Consider the following 21,762-nt stretch of genomic DNA (forward strand, 5'->3'; position numbering starts at 1 on the left):
CGTTCAGTCGAAATAAAGATTTATCCAGGAAGAAAGGTTTTATGCATCAACTAAAAGGAATTGAGGGAGCTGGAAAGTAGCAAATGTAGTAAAGATTCATCCACTTCGAATGAAATGGATACGGAATGAATATGGAATGCTAACTTCCCAGTCTTCCCATTAAATAACGCTACACATATTTTTCAACGTTATGATGTAAGTAACAGGCCGTTTGACAAGGAAATTTAAGTCAAGGATGACTAGATTTCTTTGCTATTTTATTTTTCTTGTTCGATGATCATTCTATAACTTTGATATAACAAGCAGACCAAAAATGAAGATCAGTTCTAACCATTATCGTATTAATCTGACCAGTAGCGTACCCAGGAATTTATTTCGGGGGGGGGTCCAAACTAAATATGAAGCTATTTTATATTAAAATTGCTAAAATTGCCCCTAAAATTAGGCTAAATTTTTAAAAAGTCGAAATTTCGGGGGGGAGCGGACCCCCGTGTCCCCCCCCCTCCGTACGTCCCTGAATCTGACAATTGTCCCTAAAATAATTTTCTACACTGAATATCTTTGTTAAAATTAAATATGAAAATTCCACACGAATTCCAACCATGAAATTGTGCTTGATGACTAATAATCGTAAATGAGTTTTTCCGAAAACGTAAATTAGAGAGTAGGAGAAGTTGCTCAGTCCAGGGACACTTATATATATATATACTAGCATCGATTACCCTCTTCGCTGGGTGAAAATTAAAATTTAAATGTACAACTCCGTACCTCATGTGTTTTGTACCCGTGAAATACGCTGTTTTCGCTTTCATTGGCAATGATTTAAATGACATCGGAAAGACCACTGTTCACCTCAGTGACTCCGAAAACTATGGATACGACACTAATATCAATCATTTTCGATCATTTTTATATATCTCTCCGTCTTCCAATTTGCAGGGCTGAATTTGGTTTTAGATGGGATCGGAAGTGTCACCGTTCATCTCAGCGACCCCAAAAGCTAAGGATCAGACATTAATATCGGTCATTTTCGATCATTTTTATATATCTCCCCCTGCCCTGCTCCATATTGTAGGGCATGGCATGGGAAGTGTCACTGTTCATCTCAGCGACTCCGAAAACTAAGAGTTCGACACTAATATTGGTCATTTTCGGTCATTTTTATATCTCCTCCTCCCACAAGTTGCGGGGCTGAATTTGGTTTTAAACGGAATCGGAAGTGTCACAGTTAATCTTAGCGACCCGAAAACATAATATCGGTTGTTTTCATTCATTCATAAATGTTCCTCTTTCAGTTGTTCCTTCGTAGTTGCTTCTTTCAGAAAGTTAAGTAAAAATTGCAATTCTTCCTTTCTTCATAGTATTTATAAGTCAAAGCATTACGTAACCATTGTATGCTACTTACGTAGCTCAGAGTGCCTCAACCAGGTATATGGGGGAGCAAGCGTGGCACGTGCTCCGGGCATATGGTTGAGGGGCGCCTAAAAGGAAGGTTATATATTAGTATTTTTCCTGCCAGTATTTAATACTTTTCATCAGAGTGCGAAATCATGAAATGGAAGTGGGAGAAGACTGGAGGACTGAAGTGTTAAAAAAAAAAAAAAAAAAAAAAAAAAAAAAAAAAAAAGCTCTACGCACAAAGGTTCGATATAGAAATTTCACGTATTTGGGCATCCATAAGTAGTAAACAATACAAAGATATTACGAGTATACCGCTGAGCACTAGTTCACGTCAGGGGTGCCCATCCCCCCCCAAAGCTGATGGCGCACTCCCCCCCAAAACTAATAATCTCTTCCCTCCTCAAAACCCAAGTCCTCTAAAAACAATTGCCCATGTAGCAGTAGTTTTTATAGTATTAGTAATTGTTATTTTTGTTGTTTTTATTTCCTGTAGTAGTATTTATATTATAGAATACTTGTAGTAGTAGTAGGGGCAGTAATAATTATAAAAATGACATGGGCGTCTCTGGCGGGGGGACGGGGGGACGCGTCCCCCCAATATTTTGAAATACGAAATATTCAATATTTTATTTTAACTTAATTTATTTAGATACTCACTAGCAGTTAGATAATTTCCTTTGATGTCCCCCCCAAATTTTACATGCCAGAGACGCCAATGAAAAATGTCATTACTTTTATTAGTAGTCTTGATAGTGTACAATACTAAATATGTTCTATAAGGATATTGAAGGGTATAAAAACTTCTACACACTGTGTATGGCACAGGTATTCTTTTTTTACAATTAGTAGGTTTTTTTTTTTTTTTTTTTTTTTACAAAATATTGATATAATTCCCTTGTACATGAAAAGTAAGACGCAAGTTACAAGTTATTGAGTTTGATACCAAAAGAAAATGTTATCCTCGAAATTAGCCTACAAAAAGGAGTGATATCCAACAAAAAACATTCCTGTAAAAGAGCCAAGTACGAGTGGCCTTAAAAAGAATTGAAATCAAAAATAGGCGCCAAGTTCTGGTGGACAACAGTTACAAACACTCACTGGTTCACTTCAATTTTAGATTTGAAACTTGGCTGCTGTCTGTATGGTTACCACTAGCTCACAATTATGTCAAACTACTTTATAATTTTCAACATACAACATAGGCAAGTTTCAAATCTAAATTTGAAAGTGATTCCTTGAGTGTTTGTAACTGTTGTTCACCAGAACTTGGCGCCACCCTTTCATATAGCAACTTGCGCGGTACTTCATTCATCCGAGTATCGAAGCAGGGGGTACGGGGGTTCACCCCGGAAAATTTTTGAAAATTAGCTTCTCAAAATCGTGTTTTAATGCTATTCCGACAGTAAAATTGCTAGTTCGAAAGTAGAGTAAAATCCCCCCCCAAAATTTTTCTCAATGGCGCAGCTTGCGCCATACATCCCCCCTGTGGGCGGCCCTGGTTCACGTAATACACGTTGATTACATATGAATTACTGTAATTATTTTGTTCTATTTTTTATTTTTTCCTTCATTTTTTTTATTAAAAAAACACAAATACATCCAACCAACAATCGGTGCAAATTATGCTACTTTAAACAAAACACACGCGATATTGTTGTGTATTGTTATTGTATTAGTTTATTTCTGAAGAACAAAGAAAAGTTAAATATTAATTTTGGTAAATCAATCAGCGTGAAAATTTCCCTGGATTTTCAGGTAATATCCAAAAAAAATCCCTTTTGGCTAAATTTGCCCACGAATTCCCCATGTTAGGAACATTTCCCTCAAACTACTAACACTGGTTTTGTTTCGTAATAAACGCTTCAATTTGAAACACAAAACCATTAAAATCAGTAGAACTATTAATACAAAATAAGCACAGGGTGGTATGTCTATGGAAAACTGCACAATTTTGTCTGCCGTACCATATATAATAAGTCATTGCGTACATTAACAACTTTACAATATTACAAAAGCCAGACCAGAAGTTATTGGATAGAAAAACACAAAATTCCACAGCACTAGTAATGCTATACAGTACGTAACCGAAAGCGGAATTAACTGCAGTGCTAACCATGTTCCTAAGCCGACTCGGATTATGCTCTGCTTTAGAGCTTCCACAAGTACACCAAAGGCATCAATACACTCAGAATAAGGGTTTATTTACTCACGCTAATGTAATTAAACAATCTGCGTGCATACTCAAACCAATACATCAGTGACAAAACATACGATACATACCATTCATAAGCCATTCGATTAAATAATCAAGAAACTGGATACTCCAACCAATTTTAGTTGTTATATCTATTATGAAAAAGGAAAAATCCTCTACAAAACAACAAAAAGTACGTATACAGGGTCCATTCGGAAAGTATCCCAACTTATTTACTTGCAAACAATTTATTGACGACAATTAATACTGTTGTCAATAGTCGTCAATGTAGACACCTTGAGTCTCAGTACAGCTAGTATAGCTACTTTTCTCCTATTCGTAGCAGTCCTGGAAGTCCTTGATTGACACCCTCTTTAATGTTGCGGTCGTCGTGGTTTGAACCTCTCGAATTGACACAAAACGCTTCCCTCTTTTTACCTTGGCAAGTCGGCCGGTACCTAGTCCGGGCTATAAGGAAGATGAGGCAACGTTACCACCGTACCTTGGGCAGAAACTCACCTACCATCAGCGGTGGTGAAGTACCCACCGCAGCATTCGGTGAGTCAGAACGGACGCGCTGAACACCCTGTCGGAGACACTCAAGCACTGTTTTGTAGTATAAAGTACATTCACGGTGGTCCCAGCAGGTACAAATCGTGCACGACGCCCTTCACGTCGAAACAGAAAATGAGCATTGTCATTACCTTTGACTTGCACATCCGGGCCTTCTTTTCACGAAGGAACGCGGGGATGTGCCACTCTGAACTTTGTCTCTTGCTTTCGGGTCGTACTCGAATAGTCAAGTTTCATACAATAAATTTATATAAGCTATAACCAATATTGCCAGCACATTCTGGCTATTCTTCAAAATACGCTCAAGCTTAATTAGTGTGAATATCCATTTTCCTTTCCAGCATAATTTAAGTTGAAATAATAAGGGGGGGGGGGGGAACTACATAGGACGAAAAAGCAGGAACAAAAAGGTTCTTTACAGTCAAATATATATAATCCAAGTTCCGTCTAATTTATATTTTGCATTATATTTCTGGGAAGCTTACATTATAGCTTTACAAAGAATAGTGTCGGTAGATACAATTGATTAAAAAAAAAAAAAAAAAAAAAAAAAAAGCCTTCCTGAGTTGGGGTTTCTTGCGTTTTCCTCGTTCAAACCGAACAAATGCTGGGATGATACAGGTCCCAGATTGTTTTTTTCATTCCCCCTCCCCTTCTGAGGATAGTTCGTTCGCCAAAGGACTTCATCCTTCATACGTGACGGCTTAATGCCGTAAATGGCGATAATGCTCAGAAATATGTATAAATAAATAAATAATGAATAGTGTACGAAGTACGCAAATTATATTCTTCTAAGTGCGATCGCGATATGTTTATATAATAATAATAATAATAATAATAATAATAATAATAATAATAATAATAATAATAATAATAATAATAATAATAATAATATTGGAAGATTACGTTACGTCAATGTATAGATAATGTAACTGAATATTGTGTATCTTTTATAAAACTTTTCCAAATGTCTTAAGAATTCTATTCTATTAGTGACTTTTCCATCTGTGCGGAATTACTTTGGCTTGATATAAGAATAATGACTTATTATTATTATTATTATTATTATTATTATTATTATTATTATTATTATTATTATTATTATTATTATTATTATTATTATTATATCTCATTTGATGTGTCTGTGCGTGCGGCAAAATTGCAAACTAATTTCCTTGTTTACAAGTGATGTCATTCATAAGGCAGGGTTGCAAGTGTTTTTTTTTCCTTTAGATAAAAGGTTTATTTCATATTCAGTGTTTCAAGAAAAAAAGATTGATGAACTGAATCAAATGTAATAGAAGCAATTGTTTACACACTTTAAATCGCTGTGTGCTGAATACGTAAAACTATGTAATATGGGATCAAACACTAAAGCATGTAGATGGCTGTAAACTTAATTTTCCCATACGAAAATAGAACTTAAAGAATATTAAGTAGTATAAAAAACATTAGTTTATTACATCTACAGCAGTAGAGCCAAAAAAATCATCATGAAATTAATAAACCGTAATAGTGAAGAAGCGCGAACATGCATGAATATATTAGGGATGGCCACAAAGTTTCGGTTCCGACGGAACCAGTTCCGCGAAGAATCGGTTCTCGGAGATCCGGTTTTCAGGACCGGTTCTGGAACCGGTTTCGGACCTGGATACGAAAACCCGGTTCCAGAACCGGATCTTAGGAACTGGTTCCAGACCTGAATCCGAAAACCCGGTTCCAGAACCAGATCTTAGGAACCGGTTTCAGACCTGGATCCGAAAACCCAGTTACAGAACCGGATCTTAGGGACCGGTTCCAGACCTGGATCTGAAAATCCGGTTCCAGAACCAGATCTCAGGAACCGGTCCAGATCTGGATCTGAAAACCCGGTTCCAGAACCGGATCTTCTAGAACCGGATCCATTCAGACCCGAAAACCGGTTCCACCAGGAACCGCTTCTGGCCATCCTTAGAATATATATACACGATTTTGACACGTTCTGTAATCGGTATATCATTTACAATTGTCAATTGTTGACTCCAGCTCTTGCTTTGCGTTGCGTTGCGTTGCCACCCACAAAATTTTGCGCAGACTAATACGGCTCCTCGAGTTTTGAAATTACGATCTTTAGAAGTTGTGCCTTTTGCATATGTAGAATATTTCTTTGGAATTCACCGGAAGGAAGCAAATTACGCCGAAAGTACTGGTGGAAGAACATCGAGCTCAACTCATTTCTTGTAAGTTCCATATGCAGAATATTTCTTTGAAATAATTGATATAGGAAGTAATGGCGGAAGCACGTTTTGTGCTTGACTCGTCTACTGCATGTTCTATATGTAATCACTTCTTTGGAACGGTGCATGGGAGCACCCACGGGTTCACCGCGTCCGCACCTCCCCCTCCCCCCCAAAAAAACTTCCTAATCAACGTACACTTGTAAATTTTCTCAGTAAAACTATATATACTTGTTTAACAGGGAAATGGATCATGTAGCATGAAAATTCGATCATACAATTCATCTGTACTCTTTATCTCATAAAAACAACCTAGTTTTATCATTTTTTTTTCTGAAAATATAGTTGGAAGTGTTTTACAATTATTTTTGTTTTTTTTTTTTTGGGGGTGCAGAATAATACCTGTTCAATACTACATAGACCTAGCGGCCTGTAGTATTGGATCTCCCTCCCCCCCGGAAAGCTTATACTCCTACCAACAAAAATTTCTAGGTGCGCGCCTGCATTTGAGAGCTACTTGAAATAAAAATTAGAGAACTCCAATCTTTAAAAAAAAAAGTCGAAATAATGGTGATGGGAAAACGTGCTGACCACACATCACTCAATTCGAATTACAAGACGTCGAGCCTGTCATAGTCATAGGGCTCTGTAATGCATTGGAATTTTTGAATTTTTTTTTAAAACTATAATTTTGAATATATCAGCAATCAAGGTGTTGTTATACTTCATAAGCATATACCTACTAACACTGGTTTTTTTTTTTTTTTTTTTTTTTTTTTTAAATATGTTGTAACTTCCGTCTAGTTCTCACAACCTCTGATATTTATATACGTAATCTACTGTGTTTTTTGAAATAGCACGGGAAAGTCTTAGTAATTTACCCCAGTTCCTCTTAATTTGCAACTACAGTTCTTATTAACAATTCAAGGTTTGTGTGTTACTATCATGCAATGTGCAATTGGTAGACCTTTTGTTTTCAAGGACTTCAGGATTCAGAGTCGTTGCATGTTAAGTACGTAAGTTAGTTGTACGATAGGTTTTTGACTAACCTATAAGATTTTGCCGGTTACATTAAAACGAATGCCAGGCAAACATGTCCCCATTTCATTATTATTCGGTTACATACTAAGTAGTACGCAGTTCAGTTGGCCCAAGTTTTTGTGTCTATGGGTTCCTGGTCGAGGAACCATGATCCAATATTAGGACACCCCCCTCTAAATTTTCGCATTAGGTATATTGGGTTCACTCCCCTTAATTTTAAATGGAGTGCACATAATCACTTGTTAAATTTTGGATATTATCAAAATAAAGTTTGGTATAGCTGTATAGGATCAAGGTATGTACACTTGAAAACTTGGATATTCCATTTAGTTTACTTGTATGGGTTTAAAAAAAGCCAAAAATTCAAATTTTGGGGAGATTTTTGTCCTAACTTATCATCTGTGATTATGCGTTACCACGCTATACGGTCCTATGGATAAATACATAGGTTCGTTCTCTTTCATTAGATAGTGGCACTTTGGTACACCTTCTAAATTTCGGTATGCTAGCAACCTTGTATTCTTTCGTTGCTAAGAAGGTTGCCAAAAATATAAGTAATCAATGTATTTTTTTTCACGTAGGAGGTTTCTGTCCTAATTTATTCTCTAAAATGAGGTATTATTACAGCATATAGTTATATGGATGAAACAGGAAAGGAACATGGATAATATTAATACACAAGTGAAGTATTGAAATATACGAGGAGTAATCAGAAAGTAAGGTTATAAAGCCCGCAGGGAAACATGTATATATTAATTCATACAACCAATACAGCCAACAGATAGTACATACATTAGGTTATTTTTAGACATAGACTCCATATCGGCTGAGGTACTTATGGCATCGTGGGGTGAGTTTGGAGATTCTCTCCTGGCAAAAATCCTGTCCTTAGGTGTTCAGCCACGTTGTCACGAAGTGTTTCACCTCGTTGTCTGAAGCGATGCGATGGCTTCCTAGGTACTCCTTCAAGTGCGAGAACAGGTAATAGTTGCTTGGAGCGATATCTGGGTTGTAGGGAGGGTGGTCGATGATGTCCCAGTAAAACTGCTTCAATAGCGTGGTGGTCTTTTAGACTGTATGCGGGCTAATTTTTGACATTATTCTACGACATGCTGACGAGACATTACAGTCTCTCCGTAAACTTCTACCAGTTGCCGATGAATTTCAGCCGCAGTTACATGTTTTGCTCACAGAAATAGAACAACTGAGCGGACTTCTTCGCGAGACCAGTTTTCCAAACGAGTCGCCATTTGTGTTTACATACAATAGCGCCATAGATGGCGGGTGGTTGAAACTCTGCACAGTTGCCAATTGTATGTATTAAAATTACCACACACTTATCATTACTCTATAACAGACAAAGCTCCAGAAATATTGGCCTTGCATCATTACTTTTTGATCCTTCTTCATAATTTCTTACCATTATGGTCAGTACCAAGGCAGCTATTTCCGTCAAAGCATACCTACGTGTATACTATTATGTAAAATAATAATAATAATAATAATAATAATAATAATAATAATAATAATAATAATAATAATAATAATAATAATAATAATAATAAAAGTGACATAATCATCAACCTCCAAGCCGTGCTACTCTACATAGAAACGTGAAATTTTAACAGAAAATTCCTTTCGTCTCAAAAGCAAAGGCTAAGAAGAGATTTTTAAAAATACGTATCCTAAGGGGGAGGTAAAGGAGATTGAATGGTTTTGACAATAATAGAGTATCTCAAAAATCATTGAACTGAGGGAGATGAAACTTGATACATTAACTCCTTTTAAGAAAAGTATTCGCCATTTTCGAAAATCACGTACAATTTCTATAATATTCAAAATTCCGACTTTTTTTTTCTTCAGAAAATGATGTGATTATTCACCGAAGTTAGAGGTGCCAAATTCTGTATATAAGCTCTAAATTAAGAAGTGAATATGTGTTTCAGCTTTTACGAAAATTCCACTTCTAAAGGAAAAAATGGGATTAGTTGCTACAATATTCAAATTTATGTGTCTTTATTCAGAAACTAGCTTAGACTTTGGCTAGCTGGGTTCTCCACCCCCAGACCCCCGCTTTTGCTCGGCCTACGGCCTCGCATCTCTTATCTATCAGCTTTTGCATCAAGAGTGAATTTTGTGCATTTGCTCTTTAATTACATTTCCTCAATTTGGCCCAGCTGGGGGCTTCCCCCCTGACCCCAGAGTTTACTCGGCACCTCTTACACTTACAGTTCTACCGAATTTCAAGTTTCTTTTCCTATTTCAACTATCTAAAAGATAAGATTTTATATTCCAAGAAAACGCCTATTTAAATAACATGGGGAATTTCATCTCCCCTTTAGACAACCTAAAAATTAAAAATATTCACTTTTGGCAATTTTCCTGTCGGTTAGCCCCCGGAAAACTGCAATCATGTGAAATTTCAACTTTCCACGTCAACCGCAAGTACCCTTTTAATTTTTGTCAGTTCATGTAGTTTTACACAATAGTTAGGATGTCAAAAATGTGTGGATTCGCTTAAGTTAGTAATGTGAAATTCAACGTATTAACCCTTAAATAATAAATAAGGTAATACGTAGTTTCGTAGTCTAAAGAGGGGAAACAAAATAAAATTTCCGTTTCTTTGGATTCGCTATTTAAACTTTTTATTAAAAATAAAGGAACAATTGTTTAATCATTTTCGACAAATCTACTTCTAACTTAACGAGAAATGTCTACAGCATTTAAAATTCCGGTTTTGTATTCGTAACACTTTATTCTTCGCGTGCGAAGAACAGAAACTTGTGGTCGTAACAGTGTAATTGATTGAGCACTCTTCTGGAATAGTAATGTTTTGTATTGGCATGTTGTATTGATATTTGTTGTTATGAGTAAAGTGGATATCTTGTGTTTATGTCTGAATTATGAACAGTTGACACAAATCACTTTTTATTTGTTTATTTGAAGCACTAATACTCCATGTGAAACTGAAACATGGTTATATTTTTTTCTTGCATTGTATTGTCAACTCCTAACAAATATATTGCGTGAATCACCACTTTCCGAGAGGTATTTAATTCTATACCCATTTCGAAACTTCACGCTACGTTACTGTTTGGTGTTACAAAAAGCATTATGTATATTTCATGTCACAAATGCCTTTGATCTTCTATCATTTATTAATATCTACCTTTTACACTACTGCTGTATACTTTTGTTGTGGGAAACACTAAAATGACTTTACAAAGGTGTTTATATGAGAACATGGTATAAGCTACTTCTCTTCTGATCTTAAAGCTTACAAAGTTCAACTTTTTATATACAGAGTGATCACAAAGTTCCGCTACCCCCTATATATATTATATAGGTGTTAATGAATTGTTGTTTCTTATTGTTGCAGATGCTGATATGCATCTAAATGATGGCTGATGAGTCCACTTACACTATGGATAAACGGATCGTAATGAGCACGTGAGCTCACGAAAGACTCCATACAGGAAAATTAATGAGAGATATTCAGCAACCTTCAGAAGGTTTCGGAAATCTTCCCCTCTAACTGTAAAACTAACAATAGACTGAAATAGTGATGTCGTCCTTCCTTATCCGTTACCATGGTAATCGTTTTATATATATATATATATATATATATATATATATATATATATATATATATATATATATATATATATATATATATACACAAACGCGTGAAGCGAATGGTGTATTTTAAAGTCTAGTACAAGCAAAGACAACGGCTGTAAATTTATTTACAATTATAAAATATTTTAACGACTAATAAAGCTAGTGAGAAAGGGTACAGATTTAGAAATTGGAAATGCGTTTAGGAAACTACGAATAAAATCAAGGAAATCCATAAAGAAAGACTAATATCTAAGGAACTTATTTCTAAAAGCGTCACATCTCTAAGTAATAAGGTAGAAATCAAATAATTAATATAAACATCATTATCATGTAATTCACCTTAAGAAGCAATTATACACAATATAAACTCCCTAACATGCAGATTGACAAACTGTCGGCACAAGGAAAAGTGTAAAAAATATACCATTTTTTTTAAAAAAAGAAAAAATACCTTTTAGAACAATGTTCATTCTATTGGGACATTTATTTTTATTATATCCAGTCTCCATCATGGAAGTGCACAATATTAGTACCTACAATATTTAAAAAAAAAAAAAAAAAAAAAAAAAAGTAGCCTTTGGAGATTTTCAATCCGGACCATCAGTGGATCGTAGATCAGATCTTTCCTTATACAGTATTCTCTATCAACTTTTTTTTAAAAAAAAAAAAAATAGAAACAGAAGAAAACATCCAATTATGAATGGTTCAGCATATATTCTTAACAACTGTTAAACATTAATCCTGTCCACGTATGCAATGTTATGAAACTTATATTAATGAATCAAAGATTTTCCAGAATTATTTGTTAATATCTAATTATGAACAAGATGAGTACATTTGTTTTCTCTTTCTTTATCTATATCTCTGTTGTTGTTGTTTTTTTTTTTTTTTAGTTTCATTGATTAGAAATATTAAAAAGAAACATAAATATTTCATTCAGTCTAATGTTCGCGATTCAGAAATGTTTCATCACTATTTACGTTTTGCATTTACGTAATTTAGGTATTTAAGCTACTTGTTGTTTAGAAAATAAAATGGCGATCACCATGGCAACAAAAAGGATGTGACGTCACACTATTTCAATCTATTTTCTGGTGGGAGAGAAAGCTCTTTGCAACTGGTTGCATAAAAGATAAGTCACGGTCAGAACAACCACCAACATGCTCTGTTATGAAAACGGTGGTGTACGCACAGACACTCTGGAATAAATAATAAAGAATAGTCACACTACCTCAAATTTGTCGTCTGCCATGATCGCACATTAATACAATACGACCATCTATAAATATGTGGACACGTGATTGTGGTAACGGAACTTTGTGATCACTCTGTAGATAACTATAGGAAGCGTTACAAATTCCAACCTTCATTTCTTTAACTGCAAAATAATTGAGATATTTTCTTTCGATTTCTACAGTTCCAGATAGATAGGGTTGTTGGAAGGGACATCAATTTAGGATGTCATATTTATAATTCTTTTTTTACTAGTGAAGTATACAACCCAATAGACGTCTGCATCGCAAAATATTGTTACAGCACTATTCCAAATAAAAAGTCAGGATTTTGTAACCCATTAGCATATTTATGTTATCTCTGACATATTACATTTATTTAATGTCTGACACATTACATTTGTTTTCCCTTTTGATTCTCAGTGAGTCGATCTGGCTTTAAGTTGTTCACTGCCTCCCTCTTCGCCTCTCTCCAACTAAAGCTCCAAGATGTTTCAGCGCCGAGAAAATTGATCGGGAGTTTGCTCGTGGTTGTGGTTACGCTCACATCGTGAAGAACATGGTGTCTTGGTGGTGAGGTTATCTTCACAACAGTTTGACACTTGAAAACTATATGCTCCCATCAGGCCATGCGCCCACGGCGTCTAATCTTCATTATATGCTAAACCGTCAACTACTTAGCGTCTTCCATAATAGCCTCTCAATGAATATCAAAAGCAAAAGGATATGATCTAGAAGAGGAACCCCATTTTAGTAATAATAATAACTATATTATCTATATATATAAAAGAGAACGTACAATTCTTTGTCCGCTCATCACGCTAATACGGCTGAACCAATTTCTTTCATTTTTGGGGGGTTATTAGGATTTGGACCCTAGATGGTTTTTATCATATCACTTTAATTTTTAATTACCAGTGTCTTGAGATAATTGACCATTCAGGTGTCCACAAATCCTTTGTTAGTTCATCATAGGTAAAAATAAACGTATTTATATGCAACCCGCATGACCGTGTCACTCGGCGGGTTAACATAAATGACAGGCGATATACAGCGGAAAATAGCTTGAATCTTCTGTTTAAAATTTTTTAATTGATTTGCTTATTTTTACAGACACTTTTACAATATGCCAGCACCGGGATGACCGCAGCGAAGCGGGGCGGGTTAACATAAATGACAGGCGATATAATGTTAAGATTTACTGCAATCTTCTATGGTTTTTATCATATCACTTGAAAGCGAAAAAGTAAAAATTATCTAAGTAACAAAGTTTATTGCGTTCCGGGGTGACCGCAGCGAAGCGGGGTGAACGCTGCTAGTTATTATATAAAATAGAGATTCATGAAATATTTAGGTGTATCTTAAAACTAAATATGATTTTAATAATGAGTAATACAGTAAAACCTGTCTTTAGCGGAATCGAACGAAACTTGCAAGAATTCCCGTTAAAGATAAGTTGCCGATCAACGAAGGCAGACCTATGCAAAAAAAAAAAAAAAAAACGAAAAAAAGAAAAAAGAAAAGAAAAGAAAAAAGAAAAAAGAAAAAGAAAAATGCATGTATATCAAGGATGTTATAAATAGAGGATCTGCCCATATGTATCTTCATCCTATTAAATCGATGAAGCCAAAAAACAACCGAGCATCGACACGTCTGATTGGCTACTTTCGTTTCCGCCATGATTGTTGGCTCAAAACATTGCAATCCTATTGGGCGGAGTGGGCAGAGTAGGGGTGACGAACCTGTGACGTATGGCTTCAAGATTTTGTTGTAAGGGCAGATCCTCTATTTTATAAGATCCTTGATGTATATAATGGATATACTGAGATAAAATAATCCTACCTACGTATCCTAGTCAATTTCCAGTATTTATTTCTACTACGAATTGATACAAGGAAAACGTACAATAAACATAAAAATACTGTACGCACTTTAACTTAATTTTTCCAATACTCAAGAAGCTTTTCTATACACATCTTTGCATAAAGCCTTTAGTCTGAGAAACCACATTAAGCATATTAGTATAATTTCGAAGTAAGGCAAATGTTGGAGTTCCTTTAAACTTTTGACAGAATCTTGATAAGCCTTTAGCCTACACTCTTCTTCCAACTTAATGCCATATTTCTCTTCTTCCTTCACTTCATCTTCTCCTTTCAGACTTTTCGTATAGGTCTAATTCTCATTTAAAGTATTAATATCCGTTGTATCTGCTTTGGTTTGCACATCACTGTCTATTTTACCAAAAATATATCTAACCTCTCATAGGATGTCTAAATGTTGCACTTCGAAATTTGAAATTTTTCGTTAAGAGGCTTATTTTGATTTCCGTTGTCCGCGTAATACAATTTCCGCTTAATGGAGGGAATTTAACACAACAATTTTCACCAGTAAATTCATAGGACCGTGAAATATTTCCGTTTAACAAAGTTTCCGTTTAATAAAGGGTTCGTTGAAGACAGGTAGTACTGTATTTTTAATACTTATTTACGCGTGTTATGTGTTCAGATATTAGCAAAGAACGTTGAAAATAATACAATAACCAGCAATTACTTGATTTATTAAAAGAAAAAAAACTCCTGACGTTGGGACAAGGTAAGAAGATGTCAGAAATTATATATGTTAAACATATACAATCAATAGGGTAGAGGATAGGTACGAAAAAACTTTAATAGGAAAATGTCATAAAAGCATTACAAAAAGTATGCGTATTTTCATGTAATTTAATAAGAGAACAAGAAATTAGGAATGATCAAAACAAAATGGATTAAAAAGATTGTGATCTTGGCCGCCATGAATTTCAGGAATGATCAAACAGTGCATCAAAAGATTGTGATCTTGACCATTAATTAGGTTTTGGATCAGAGGCCACAAAATTTTTGAACGGCCACTAAACCGAGTTTTCGTATTTTTTACGGAATAAGCACATCATACTGAGTTAAGTGATAGCTTGGGTTTGGCTACAGTACATGTAGTTTCCCAGATATAAGGCGTAAAAGAAAATTTTTGCTTGAAATATATCGGATCTTTTGATGCATTTTTGGATCAGGGGCCACACATGTTTTGAACGTCCCCTAAATCGATTTTTCGTATTTTCTACGGAATAAGCACATCATACCGAGTTAAGTGATAGTTTGAGTTTGGCTACACTTCTTCAGATACAAAACCTACAAGAAAATTTTTGCCTGAAATATATTGATCTTTTTATCCAACAAAATATGTAATTAAAGATATGTAAATGTCAGTTTGTAAATTACAATAAATTCAAAATTACATTGATAAAAAAAAAGTTGTGTTTCTGAATGTACCGTACGTACAAAATTCTCTAAATTTCTGTCTGACTGATCAATATTTCCAGCATATAAATAAAATATTATTATTATAATCATTTTCTATTTACAATACTAATTTAATTTTGATCAACTTTTCACCTACGTCTACTCAGGCTTTCTTCCAGAAAATTTTGTCCGGGAGGACAAAATCAAAGTGACTAAAATCGAAAACTTTTTTGTTAAAATATTGTACGTGCCCTGCACAAGTGACACAAGTAGTTGCAAATAAAATTTTCTTATTTCTAGGTGGTTGGATTACTTGGAGGTTGGGGAGAGGAGAAGAGGGGGAAAGATCCCTGGAAACATTTCAGGAGGAAACACTGCTTCTACCTAATCGATATTCTTTAAACTTTTAGAGGGTACTCGTTGGCGTAAGTAGAATATTTTGCAAGGGGGTATGGTTCCTTCCTTACTTCTGAAAATCAAAAGAGCCTTTCAATGACCACAGTTTCAGCTTATGGACAAGGATTTTCTATGGGAGCCTGTCTGCATTAGTAAAGTTTATGTGGAATGTAAAACTAGATTTTTGAGGATGAAATACCGTGTCTCTTAAGAAATGTTCAGAAATGAAGTTCAAAGTATTAATAAAAGTATAAAATTAAGTCCACGAAAATTCATTAACTAACTATGTAGCTTAAAGTAACCTCAACCAAGATAACGCAGCAGGTTAGATAATTAACGAGATTTTTTTTTTCCACTTGCATTCCCCATCAGGATCCTGTCGCATGTAGTCGGACAATTTGTTCATGCCAACCAGATGCCGCGGTCGGATTGCCAGTGCCGGAAACCGGCGTCTTTCCGCGCGATTTTCGACCGCGACGAATAGTTGCCTTGCCAAGCAGTCAGCAAAGAGCCGGAAATGAGCATTAAATGTGTCGTCGTCGCCGTCGGAAAGTTGCCTTGCCGAGCAGTCGGCAAACAGCCGTAAAGACGCAGTAAATGCGCCGGCGCCGCCGTCGAAAATAGGCCGGCATAAGGAGTCGGCAGAGGATCGGAAAGAGACCTTTCCGACTGTTTTGCCGATTCTAACGATCGGCAACAGTCAGCAAAGGGCATTTTATTTTACGATTTTCGACCGTTTGCCGCCTCGGAAAAGGTCGGCAACTTTGAACAAGTAGATCGTTGTGCTGCCTCGGACGGGAGCCGGTTGCCTCCGGCGGCCTGCCACCGTCGACGGCGGTAATCCCTCTTTCCGACCGCTACTTCCTGATGGGGTTGTTCGATTAGTGAGTGACGCTACTATTGATATAACTTGTGGTTTATAGCATCATCTAGAAGAAAAGTTATTACGTACTTTTTTTGCGTGTTAATTTATTTTTCGGACAATATATATATATATATATATATATATATATATATATATATATATATATATATATTTACTACATATATGATAATCGTAATAAAATATAGGCCTTTGATATATCGGACTTTCAAGAACATTTTACTTACAGAACTCACCATTAAGTTTTGTAAATAATGAAGAAAGTACGTTTTACCTAGTAGAACAAAAAGGACGTATTCAAGATGGTCCACTACATAAAATTGCCTGCAATGAATTGTATACCTGGAGCACCATTGAGGCAAATATAAAGCAAGCAAATTTAATTTAACATTATAAAGCAATTAAACTTGTGAATGGGAAAGAAGCTAATGTATTCATGTCTATATTGTGAAGAAGTATACACCGAATCCCCAATGGATGATTGAATATTATGTAACACATGTGGGGATGGTCCCATAAAGAATGCAAGAACTATGAAGGGCACGATATTTTCCAGTGTCACTTGAACTAAAACAATTATTATGCATTACTGTACTTAGATTGACATAGGTTAAAACAATATTTAATTATACCTTATTTTGCATTATGTGATTATATGAATAAATACAGAGGTCCATTTTCTTTCAAAGGACCTTTGCCCATTGATATATTCCTCATAAATGTTGGAATTGGGCCAACAATCTTAAATTTTGAAATTGTCAAAAAATAAAAATTGATAAATCTTCTCTAGGACTCGGGTATATAGTTCTGTAAATTTGAGTGATCCTACTTGTACTCTTCCATGGATAAAAAAAAAATAGTCAAAAATATACGTAAGTAATATATTTTATCATTTGGTCGCCAAATGGTTGGCTTTATCGAAAGTTATCCTCTTGCTTTACTAAACATATGATCATGTGAATGTGTACGTATATATATTGTGCGTATATATATATTAAGTTTTTGTTTACGCTTTGACCCGTTGCCATTTTGCACAGGGTTATTGTAAAAAGAGTCGAAACTTCCTGCATTTTCTTTCATTTTAGAACAGCTTTCAAATGATGTGCCACTTAACCCCCTTGCTATTTAAAATTTTTGAGTTGGACCCCATCTGGGATCCTGCGGGGGACCCTGGGACAAAGTTTTTTACCCCAAAATTTTGTCGTTGAAAATGATGGGATACGTGTTGGCCGAGTTTTCCACTTACCCAACCGTTTCCGAACAAATGACTCGGTTCAAACCATTCTGCCAGTTTTTTTTTTTTTTTTTTCCTTTTAAGTTCTTACATTACAAAATATGTTGTAACTCAAGATATTCCGCTCGGTGGCACGTATAACTTTGGGATTCATATACTTATGACATATCAAATGCAAACACAATTGTCTCGTTCGGATCTCAGCAGAGCCACTGCGCGACCCTTCCTTGTTAGGTTTGCACTATTTGCAAGCATCAAACCATCTTATTACATCACCCGTTCTTTAATCATAATACAAATAAGCAGATAATAATAGGTCTGAAGAATTTTGTAAGCCAACCAAATGTGAGCCAGCTCCCCGTCTGTTAGAGAACATTTATCAATTTTTAGTTTCTTACAATTTTCAAATTTAAGGGATAGGTCAACACACCCCTCCCGACATTTAGGAGGGGAGTATCAGTGTACCCATGTATTATAAAAGAGAATGGTCTCCTGAAGTCCTCTATATAAAGCCGCATAATGAAAAACAAAGCCTCTTCAAAGAGAATAAATAGAACCAAAAACTCCCTAATTTGAATATTTGCTATTTTACCCATAGAAAGAAATTAGATGGACCATCCAAACATTCAGAGGTACATACCTCAATCACATGCTAACAAAATAAATTGTTTGCTGAGTTGATTTTGAGTTTTTCGTATGCGTGGAGGCCATCTTGGAATATGGTTGCCATATTAGTTTCGCACCATTTATAAGCATGAAATCATCTCATTCCACCATCAAGGCCCCAGTCCCAACACAAATGAGCAGAGAACAGCTTCAGTAAAACTTTGCAAGCGAAATGTGGTTCAACCACTGCACCTGCACTATTACCTTTATGTATGTATATACAATTGAACCACATTTAGTTCAATTGTACACAAGATTCTTATAGATCTGAACCAAGTTTCGTTCAGATGTATAACAATGCACTAAGGCAGTTGTTCTCAAAGTGGGGTACGCGAACCTCTGGGGGTCCGTGGGACGTAGCCAGGGGGTACGCGACGCCTAAAATTTGAAGTGTGTTATAATAAAATGGAACTCACAGCTGTTATGCAACTTGTCAGTGATAATTCTAATCAGTATAGTTTTTAATACCATGTGAAATTTCAGATATCATTGCAAAGGGGTCCGCGGATCACTTTCCGAATGCACAGGGAGTCACTTTCCGTTATCGGAAAGTTTGAGAACTACTGCACTAGGGTAAGACTGACAGTAGTTGGTAGAGTGAAAGAGTTGGTACAAAATTTGCATTTGACTCAATACAGCGATTATAATATAATCAGAAGAGGGAAAGTGGCTCTACCAAATGTTATCCTGAACCAAGAGGCTGGCTAGAGAAAAGATAATTTTATTAATATGTAGCCCTATTTCAGTAATATAATTAGTGTTGTCCACGGGACGAGACGAGATGAGACGAAGAATAAGGATATCTTGCCTCGTCTCGTAAATTTTGTAGAAATTTCGCCTCGTGTCGGTGCTCAAACAAATTTTTCCCGTCTCGCTTTGGAAATTTATGCCCTAATTAAAAAAAAATAATCTAAAAATGATCAGAATCCTTCTGCGTCTCGAGAGGCCCATGAAAGGTGTGGTATAACAACATTTAAAACCATATTTATGATTGGAATATATTGTGTAATGACTTATGTGCTTTTAAATGTTGATAACTGCTCTTCATTGTGTTCGCACAATCCCTTACTTCAATCTATAGTTTGTACTATAAATATGTAACACTAAAACAATATTGGAGATCTAAGACTTGAGGGAACTAGTGTTACTCACAAGACTCGTGAGATTTATCGACTCGTCTCGATTATAGTCTCAAAAATGAGACGAAAGTCTTTCGCCTCGTCTCGAATTTTTTAAAAAAATTGTCGTGTCTACTCGAGACGAAATAAGAAATTTCTGAATTCTTTTGGGAAACACTAAATATAGCTTAATGACTTATGTATTAAATAAATACTATATATATATATATATATATATATGGGGCCGGATTTAGGAGGGGCGCAAAGGTGCACGTGTACCCCCTTCCCCGTCATTGTAAATACACACTACCTAAAGTGAGAAGATAGCAGTGACTTTTGCAAAATTAATAGTTTAAGTCAATTTTCTGAAGGTTGAAGGAAAAGAATTCATCGAGAGCAGACACACAGCATTTCCAAAGTAATACCTCATTCACATCACAGATGTCTAAAGGCATTTAAAAAACTCAATTTAATTCAAATGTACTGGTAGTTGTTGGTGCCCCTTCCCCCTCAGAGAATCCTGGATCTTGCATCAAAATAAGAGAAAAAGTTCATATGGACCTGTGGGGAAAAGTGCATAAGTTAGAGAGCTAGAGCTGTCCAAAATCGCGAAAATATCCAATTTCAAGAGGCCCTATTTCGAATTCGAGAAACTGTGGATGGTGGTCTATATCAGCGTAAAGGAAGTCACACATACGAAATCCAAAAATGCATACTTCATTAATGTTCAATGGGTGTACAGACTGTTCCATACAGGGTGAAATTCCCAGATATGCCATCAACCGAATTTTGAGATATGCTCTGATTTTATGATTGGTCCAAAGTAGGCAAACGATAAGCTTAGATAGCAGTGAACACGGAATCTTTTGTCGCGATGTCCGAAGTGTTAAGGATCGTCAGCAGCACGGTCTCTCGTAGTCGGGAGAACGCATGCTGTAATGTTTTCATTCACGCTTATAAATGAAGAAAACGTGAAATATACCGAGACGAAATACATCGCATCACACGTTATTCCGAACACACACACACACACACACAAATGAAACTACCGGTTCCTAACACTTCTGACTTCCATCCGAAGCATTGGATGTCCATTGTCGCCAAAGCTTACCTCCTGCCTACTTTGAACCCTCCTTGAAAGCAGGGTATATCTGAAAACTCTATTGAGAGCAAATGCGAGAATTACACCCTGTAGGGAATGCCCTGTACTGTACACCTATTGAAAATTGACGAAATATGCACTTTTGGATTGTGGATGCGTGGCTTCCTTTACGCTGATAAGGACCACCATCCACAGTTTCTGGAATTCGAAATTGGACCTGTTGAAATTTGGCTTTTGTGCGATTTTGGACAATCGTAGCTCTGAAACTATGCATTTTTGCCATAGGTCCATATGACCTTTATCTCTTATATATATATATATATATATATATATATATATATATATATATATATATATATATATATATATATATATATATATATATATATATATATATATATATAAAACTACATAAGCTGACATAAATTATTGAGCACTTCCTGTAGGGCTACAATGATTAAATTTGGCACGATTGTAGCTTTCCGGAACTAACCCACAGAAAAATTACCAAAAGTGAATATTTTTAATTTTTAGGGTGTCTAAATATGGGATGAAGAATTTCCCTATGTTATTTAAATGGGCCTTTTTTTGGATGTATAAGCTCGTGTTTTAGGTACTTGGAATAAAAACTTGAAATTCCGTATGCTTGTACGTTTTCATTAACGTTGCCTAAGTGAATCACCAGAAATAAAAAATTCCAACCGTAGAGTGGTTTTATGGGAAATTGAAAAATCTTTCCCATGTTATTTATATGGGACGTCTTCTACACCCCAAAATGTTTAAGCACTTCCGGCAGGATTAGAATGATGA

The sequence above is a fragment of the Thermobia domestica genome, chromosome 9, assembly GCF_964235325.1.
Source record: "Thermobia domestica chromosome 9, izTheDome1.hap1.1, whole genome shotgun sequence".
Classification (NCBI taxonomy): domain Eukaryota; kingdom Metazoa; phylum Arthropoda; class Insecta; order Zygentoma; family Lepismatidae; genus Thermobia; species Thermobia domestica.